Source organism: Pelophylax lessonae (genome assembly GCF_965119305.1).
Source record: "Pelophylax lessonae genome assembly, chromosome: 3".
In the NCBI taxonomy this organism is placed as follows: Eukaryota; Metazoa; Chordata; class Amphibia; order Anura; family Ranidae; genus Pelophylax; species Pelophylax lessonae.
In genome coordinates, this window is record NC_138770.1 from 33,428,391 (window position 1) to 33,437,722 (window position 9,332).

The window sequence follows — 9,332 nt, forward strand, 5'->3', positions numbered from 1 at the left end:
TAATAATGTCCCATCCCTAATAAACATTAGTACACGGTAACCAAATCTGCTTACAGATAGTTCCCATTAGGGGTAGGCGGTTTGGGTATGCTGTGTTTTATTTAATCTTTTTTTTTTTTTTTTTTATATATATATATCTTTTAATTGTTTTTTGTCACTTAACTGTTACCTGGTACTCCTGTAATTCTCATAATTTTCTTAATTTTCTTAACTGTTGTTACATGTACTAAGCAATGAGTCAGAATTAACAAATAATTGTAAATGTTATTGTTGAAATTGTTAATTTAAAATTCCAAAAAAAAGAAAAAAAAAAAAAAAAGAAAGATTACAATCTTGTGCAGCCCAGAGAAATGTCTCGTAGTGAGAACACGGCCTTGTGTTGTGTGTGTATGTACTGTATATCCTTATAGATGGGTCATCTCCACTCCCACCAAGGGGGAGAGAAATATATTACTGCCTAGTCCAGCTTTTCTCAGCCAGGGTTCCTCCAAAGGTTTCTAGGGGTTCCTTAAGCAGTGAACAATTTCTGTCTCTCAGTAACAACTGACATCAATGATCTGTAAGGGGGGCAGTCTTCCCACTGATGATGATATAAGGGGGGTCCTTCTCCCATTGGTCACCAATGTAAGGGACCACTGCACTGACCACTGGAAATTACTCCAAGTTCTGGTTAAACTAAAAAACTGAATATTTGTAAAATCTTACCTGTAAAATTCCTTTCTCTGAGTCCTCCGACAGTTGCCGCCTCCTCTAAGTCATCACTATTGGGTATTGACTTCCGCTCCGCAGGAGTAGCTAGGCATAAGACTTAGTCAAAAGAACAAAAGCATTTGCATAGACACACCCATGGGGGCTGTCCCACTGGTCAATACCCCCCTGCAGTGACACTTCCAACTCAGTTTGGTAGAAGAGCAGTAGGTAAACAGGAAAACAACCCCAAAAGAGGGGCGGCGACTGTCGGAGGTCTCAGAGAAAGGAATTTTACAGGTAAGATTTTACAAAAATTCAGTTTTCTCTTACGTCCTCCGACAGTCGCCGCCTCCTCTAAGTCATCACTATTGGGATGTCCCAAAGCAGTGTAGACATGAGGGGTGGGAAACAGTAGAAAAGGCAACGCAGTACCCACATCAGAGAAAGGAACCTTACACGCACAGTAAGAGAACCTTCTGGGCAATAGAAAACAAGGCTCAACAGGAGCAACTGCCCAGGAAAGCAAATAACCCAGGGGATAACACCCCAACAGACAGGGACCCACAAAAAAACACAAGGGTCCTTATGGCACTGCCGCATTGAGAACTTTGCAGCCAAAGGAGGCATCAGCTGATGCCAGAACATCCACCTTATAGAATTTGGAAAAGGTGTGCACCGACGACCAAGTCGCAGCTTTGCACACCTGGGCCACCAAGGCACAATGCCAATAGGCCCAGGACGCACTCAAAGATCTGGTAGAGTGCGCCTTAACAGGGAAGGGTGGAACCCGTTCCTTCAAAGCATAAGCCTGTTCAATGGTCTGTCTGATCCATTTGGCAATGGTCGCTGCAGATGCAGCCATGCCCTTCTGAGGTCCCTCAGGAAGGACAAAGAGGGAATGCGTCTTCAGAAAGGACTCCGTAGACGACAGGTAAACCCTGGTCGCCCTGACAACATCCAAGGAATGCAAAGCAACCTCCTTAGGATGCTTAGGCTTTGTACAAAGCGAAGGCAGGACAATGTCCTCATTAAGGTGGAACTCAGAGACCACCTTAGGAAGAAAAGACGAATAAGGTCGCAAGACCAACTTATCCTTGTGAATTACCAAGTAAGGAGAGCAGCAAGACAACGCCGCCAGTTCCCACACTCTGCGAGCCGAAGTGATCGCCACTAAAAAGGCAACCTTCTTAGACAGCAGAGGCAACGATATCTCCTGGATGTTTTCAAAGGGAGCACGCTGTAACACGGACAGAACCAAGTTCAAGTCCCATGGAGGTAAAGGCTCCCTCCTGGGAGGAGCCAAATGTTGCACACCTTGAATGAAGGTGCGAATTAAGGAATGAGACGCCACAGGGCGTTGGAAATGAATAGTCAGTACAGACACCTGGCCCTTTATTGTGGCCAGCGCCAGGCGCTGGTCCACCCCAGAATGGAGAAAAGCCAACAATCTCGACACCGAGTATGAGCGAGGGAAGAACCCCCTGGACTCCCACCAGGCGAAGTAAGCTTTCCAGGTACGGTAATAGATTTTACCGGATGAGGTTTTCCTAGCCTTGATCAGAGTAGGAATGACCTCAGGGGAGAGACCCTGTCTTTCAGGACCTGGGTCTCAACAGCCAGGCCGTTAAAGCCAGCGACTGTAAAGCAGGATGGAAGATCGGTCCCTGAGACAGTAGATCTTCCCGCAAGGAGGCGCCACTGCCAGGTGAACAACGTCGGCATACCAGGACCGGCGTGGCCAGTCCGGCGCTACCAGAATCACCAGGTGCGGTTCCGAGGCTAACCTGCGAAGGAACCTGGACAACAACTGAATCGAAGGAAAGGCATACATCAGACGATACTGATGCCAAGTAGGAATGACCTCAGGGGAGAGACCCTGTCTCTCAGGACCTGGGTCTCAACAGCCAGGACGTTAAAGCCGGCGACTGTAAAGCAGGATGGAAGATCGGTCCCTGAGACAGTAGATCTTCCCGCAAGGAGGCGCCACTGCCAAGTGAACAATGTCGGCGTACCAGGACCCGCGTGGCCAGTCCAGCACTACCAGAATCACCCGGTGCGGTTCCGAGGCTAACCTGCGAAGGAACCTGGACAACAACTGAATCGAAGGAAAGGCATACATCAGACGATACTGATGCCAAGGGGCCACCAACGCATCCGAGGCGTCTGCCAGAGGATCGCGCATTCTTGCCACAAACCTTTCCACCTTGTGGTTTAGCCGAGACGCGAACAGATCCACGTCCGGGGATCCCCACTTCGCACACAGCATTTGGAAAACCTCCGGGTGCAGGGACCATTCCCCCTGGTCCAGGGTCTGGCTCAGATAGTCGGCCTGCCAATTCGGGCAGTTTGGGGCCAGTTTCCTCATTTTATTGAGATCTGGTTTTAGATAAATCAATAAATGTTATTTTAGGATAAATCCATGGAGTTGTCATCTGTCTCATGCTGTGCCCTTAAAGTCCACACATATGACAGTGGTTCCTTGTGAACATCTGTAGTTTCCATTTCTCTGAACAGATAGGATGTTGGGACTCTCATTAAAAAAATGACGTGGGGTCCCCCCCCAGTCTATACCAGGCCCATCCCAAAATGTAAAAAAAATAAATGGCGTGGGGTCCCCCCAAAATCCATACCAGATCTTAACCTGAGCATGCAAGCGGCAAGTCAGGAAAAGGGGGACAAGCGAGCGCCCCCCCCTTCTAACCCATACAAGGCCACATGCCCTCACCATGGGGTGGGGGTGGGTGTTTTGTGGCAGTTCTGCCCCCCCCACCCCAAAGCACCTTGTCCCCATGCTGATGGGGACAAGGGCCTCTTTCCCACAACTGTGGCCTGGGGTTGTGGGGGTCTGCAGACAGGGGGCTCATCGTAATCTGAAAGCCCCTTTTACCAAGGGGACCCCAGATCCTGCCCCCCCCATGTGAATGAGTATCGGGACCATAGTACCTGTACCTATTCACTAAAAAAAGTGTCAAAAAGCAATAAATACACAAACACAATTTTTAAAAAATTCTTTATTAAAAAATAAAAGCCAGCCTCCCCCAATGTAGATCCGTCATCAATCACAACGCCCGCCGCACCCAAAAAAATAAATAAAAAAAAGACGCTCTCGCCATCATGGAGGCCCTCTGCCTACTGCAGGTTCCGCATTTACATTGGTAAGAGGCGGGGCCACCTGTCTACATCACCTTTTTTCAATATTGGCCCCTAAGGGCCTGGTATGGACTGGGGGTCTGGGGAGCACGTCATTTTTTTCTATTGCCGGGCAATGCCGGCATTCTTTTCTTTCCATTCATCTGTCAGTGGGGAAGCCCGCTGACAGCTGATGAGTCATGGTTGGTAAGGATGCGGGTGGGCGGCTTCCCGGCTTGCTGATTAACAACCAGCTATTTCTTCACACAGAATTAGCATCAGTCGATTGTTTTTTTTTGACTGATCCGAATTCGAATCGTTCTGAAAAGTTGGAATTCATTAGAAAATCAATAAACAAAACAAATTTTAACAAATTTCAACAAAATTCATTACAATTTCATTTGGAGATTTGGATACATCCGAATCTAGGAATAACCAAAAATATGTCGGAATTTGTATTCGCACCGAAACGAATTTCATGCGTCTAACACTTAATGGCCACCCGCTAGCAGCTGGGCTCCCAGCCAATGCAAATGGCCGCCGGTGGCAGGGCCCACTCTCCAGGCATGGATCCTCTACATATGTGTGCCATAACACCACCCCGCTGATAGCTGGGGACTCAATGACCACTCGGGACATCCTGGAAGACTTCTGGATACCAAAGGAAGCTCCTGACATCCCGCACAGCTGCCAAGCACCAGACCCGCCCACCAATACTTCCAATAGGTAGGAAAACTTCATACAAAAATGGACCTATAAGTGAGGAGGACAAAAAAGGAATGCAGCCATTGGCTTATTTTGAACATTTATAGGGGTGGGGTCTTAGGGGGGGGGCGAGGGCGGGGCTACCCAAAGGTATTCGGCCATGGACATCAGTCAGGAAAGCACATTATGGCCACTAGATTGAACTGACCATTATAGGAAATCCCAATTCGCCATGACTGGGGGAATGCGGGTCACATTTCATCAACACATTTATAACAACCAGATCTGTAAGCGTTTGTGAAATCTTCCCGCACAAAATGTACTCAGCCAATGAAAGGTAAGGACTCCATTTTTATTTTTCTCCTGCTATCAATGGCCAACACGGGAAAACACTTCATCCATGTCTTTGGTGATCTCTGATCTCCTTATGAAGTGTTTCTTACATGATGAAGATCAGCCATGGAGTATATCTGAGGTGTATATCAGGGTGTGCTTCTTCCCCATATGTCCGCCAGCATTCATATTGAAGACATTTCCCGCACTCTAGGCACTAATACACCCCCAGGGTTGTGTGGGACCCCTGATGTACAGGAAGACAGGACTTCAGTGCGGAACATTTCCCTCACTCAGGACAGGAAAATGGCTTCTCACCCGTGTGAGATCTCCGATGTCTGTAAAGATGGGACTTCCGTGAAAAACATTTCCAGCAATCAGGACAGGAATACGGCTTCTCAGCAGTGTGCGATCTCTGATGCATGTAAAGATAGGACTTCTGTGAAAAACATTTCCCGTACTCAGGACAGGAATACGGTTTTTCACCAGTGTGCAATCTCTGATGTCTGGAAAGAGTGGACTTATCTGAAAAACATTTCCCACACTCAGGACAGGAATACGGCTTCACACCAGTGTGCAATATCTGATGTCTGGAAAGAGCAAACTTCAATGAAAAACATTTCCCACACTCAGGACAGGAATACGGCTTCTCACCAGTGTGCAATCTCTGATGGTTGGAAAGATCAGACTTCTGTGAAAAGCATTTCCCACACTCAGGACAGGAATACAAGTTCTCACCAGTGCGCAATCTCTGATGTCTGGAAAGAGCGGACTTATCTGAAAAACATTTCCTACACTCAGGACAGGAATACGGCTTCTCACCAGTGTGCAATCTCTGATATGTGGAAAGATATGACTTCTGTGAAAAACATTTCCCGCACTCAGGACAGGAATACGACTTCACACCAGTGTGCAATTTCTGATGTCTGGAAAGAGCGGACTTATCTACAAAACATTTCCCACACTCAGGACAGGAATACGGCTTCCCCCCAGTGTGGAATCTCTGATGTCTGGAAAGATATGACTTTTGTGAAAAACATTTCCCACACTCAGGACAGGAATGCGGCTTCTCACCAGTGTGCAATCTCTGATGTTTGGAAAGATCAGACTTCTGTGAAAAGCATTTCCCACACTCAGGACAGGAATACAGCTTCTCACCAGTGCGCAATCTCTGATGTCTGGAAAGAGCGGACTTATCTGAAAAACATTTCCCGCACTCAGGACAGGAATACGGCTTCTCACCAGTGTGCAATCTCTGATGTGTGGAAAGATATGACTTTTGTGAAAAACATTTCCCACACTCAGGACAGGAATGCGGCTTCTCACCAGTGTGCAATCTCTGATGTGTGGAAAGATATGACTTTTGTGAAAAACATTTCCCACACTCAGGACAGGAATGCGGCTTCTCACCAGTGTGAGATCTTTTATGCACATTAAGATTGGATTTAAAACTGAAACACTTCCCGCACTCAGTACAGGAGAACCTCTTATCTGGTGGAAGGACAGCACCGTCCCTCACAGTCTGAGGTTCCTCAGGATAAGAGGAATACGATGGTCCGGCACCCTCCCTCACAGTCTGAGGTTCCTCAGGATAAGAGGAATACGATGGTCCGGCACCGTCCCTCACAGTCTGAGGTTCCTCAGGATAAAAGGAATACGATGGTCCGGCACTGTCCCTCACAGTCTGAGGTTCCTCAGGATAAGAGGAATACGATGGTCCATCTACACTGTGTGGTGACGGATGGACATTTGAGGTAGCCGGGTTTTCTCCTGGACTATACTGTGTGATGTCCTCATCTTCTACTTTACAGTCTGGAGACAAAGTGAGACAATCCTCTGAGGTTTTCCTCATCTCCCGTCCATCTACTAAAATAGAAATAAAAAGATTATTTACTAGACATCAGCAGATTGGTTCCCCTAAACCAGGACTCCGCCCATATCAGGCAGCTTTGTCTCTGAGGATCTTACAATTCCCCCCTCGAGGTAACTAGTAAATGGGTCCTCTGATCTCCTACCAGTTCATTTCTTTATTCATGGACCTTAGTCAGAGAGTGAGGAAACAACGAGAACTGTCTTTTATAGGAGTGACAGTGATGAGGGGATTATAGGACGAGTGTCCCCCCCCCCTCTATCACTCATTGCCATCTTCCCAACACAAGAAGTCCTGCACTTCCTTATTTACTCCATGATTTAGTCATGAATAACAGCGGGGCTGAGCCCCACCAGAGGTCAGAGAGTGAGGATGGGGGTGAACAACCAAGATAAAGACTGGACTGATCATGAAGACCACCATCATTGGGTTACGGACTCCTTACCCATTGGAATCTTAAACAGAAAGTGATAAAGTTGGAGGATGTTATCAAATTATTATCAACATGTAAAAGTCTGTCCTCCAATCAGATCATCAGATATAAAATGTGATATAAAATAAATAATAAATCGGTACAATCATGTAGTGTAAACTCACAGAAACATTCAGTCAATGGCAGCTTACATTCAGAAAGTTTCTTTCTCCAAACACAAAATCAAATAAAATGCCGCGCCAAAAAAAATCAAAAATAAATTTCTTCCCCCAAATCTGTAGCCAAGAAGTGGGAAATAATTTCCCTCCTCTCCTCCTTCCTCTTCCTCCACGGTATATATGGGGGGGGGATAGAAAATATTGGTGGAGCCTGCGCAGGGATGTCCCATCTTGGCCATCCCAGGGAAGGGGTATCGGAGTGAAGGATCACATTGTGAAGCTTGTTTAGTCCGCACTGCTCAAGTCCCGGCTTTGTAATTCTATCATCTTGGATTTTAATGTTGAATAAAGCAGATAGACGGAGAGCACTAGAGGGGGTGTTATTTTCTACCCCCCCCCCATATATACCGTGGGGGAAGAGGAAGGAGGAGAGGAGTGAGCGATATCCCTAGAGGGGGAAGGGATCTGTGGGACTCACTGGTAACACAGGAGTCAGATGGGAAGGTGAGTGGAAGTGACCACCAGCACCTTTCTCATCTGCAATTTCTGCACACGCACTTTATCATTTATATTGGCACTGCACGGTGCAACCTGACTGATGACACGTGTCACATGACACACATTTCTATCCTCTTATTGGATGATCACATTACTATTTATTCATATCCTGACACTGTTTAATAGATTTCATATTTTTGAATTGTAAGTCTGATTGTTACACGGCGCGGTGATATCGCACAGATTGGATTATTATTTCACACTTATTGTCTACAGATTTGGGGGAAGAAATTTATTTTCATTTTCATTTGATTTTTTTTTCAGATATAAAATGTCCAGCTGGTAGGAAATGGGCGTAACAAAGAGAATCCATATTATGTGTATACAGTATCTCACAAAAGTATGTACACCCCTCACATTTTTGTAAATATTTTATTCTATCTTTTCATGTGACAACACTGAAGAAATTACACTTTGCTACAATGTAAAGTAGTGAGTGTATAGCTTGTATAACAGTGTAAATTTGCTGTCCCCTCAAAATAACTCAACACACAGCCATTAATGTCTAAACCGCTGGCAACAAAAGTGATTTCACCCCTAAGTGACAATGTCCAAATTAGGCCCAATTAGCCATTTTCCCTCCCCGGTGTCATGTGACTCGTTAGTGTTACAAGGTCTCAGGTGTGAATAGGGAGCAGGTGTGTTAAATTTGGTGTTATCGCTCTCACTCTCTCATACTGGTCACTGGAAGTTCAACATGGCACCTCATGGCAAAGAACTCTCTGAGGATCTGAAAAAAAAGAATTGTTGCTCTACATAAAGATGGCCTAGGCTATAGGAAGATTGCCAAGACCCTGAAACTGAGCTGCAGCACGGTGGCCAAGACCATACAGCGGTTTAACAGGACAGGTTCCACTCAGAACAGGCCTCACCATGGTCGGCCAAAGAAGTTGAATGCATGTGCTCAGCGTCATATCCAGAGGTTGTCTTTGGGAAATAGACGTATGAGTGCTGCCAGCATTACTGCAGAGGTTGAAGGGGTGGGGGGTTAGCCTGTCAGTGCTCAGACCATACGCCGCACACTGCATCAAATTGGTCTGCATGGCTGTCATCCCAGAAGGAAGCCTCTTCTAAAGATGATGCACAAGAAAGCCCGCAAGCAGTTTGCTGAAGACAAGCAGACTAAGGACATGGATTACTGGAACCATGTCCTGTAATCTGATGAGACCAAGATAAACTTATTTGGTTCAGATGGTGTCAAGCATGTGTGGCAGCAACCAGGTGAGGAGTACAAAGACAAGTGTGTCTTGCCTACAGTCAAGCATGGTGGTGGGAGTGTCATGGTCTGGGGCTGCATGAGTGCTTCCGGCACTGGGGAGCTACAGTTCATTGAGGGAACCATGAATGCCAACATGTACTCCACATACTGAAGCAGAGTATGATCCCCTTCCTTCGGAGACTGGGCTGCAGGGCAGTATTCCAGCATGATAACGACCCCAAACACACCTCCAAGATG

The 9,332-nt window shown here is 46.5% G+C and overlaps 1 protein-coding gene and 1 pseudogene across 2 annotated transcripts in view; one reads left to right on the forward strand and one right to left on the reverse strand.

The window, feature by feature from the left end:
- Window positions 1-9,332, forward strand: part of LOC309550783 (uncharacterized protein) — a 492,521-nt gene that overhangs the window by 239,989 nt on the left and 243,200 nt on the right. The gene's annotated exons all lie outside the window — the stretch shown is intronic.
- Window positions 5,075-9,332, reverse strand: part of LOC309550277 — a 31,322-nt pseudogene continuing 27,064 nt past the window's right edge. Inside the window, exon 11 of the transcript in view lies at window positions 5,075-6,319. The product of the transcript in view is annotated as an uncharacterized misc_RNA (transcript). The remainder of the gene's footprint in view (window positions 6,320-9,332) is intronic.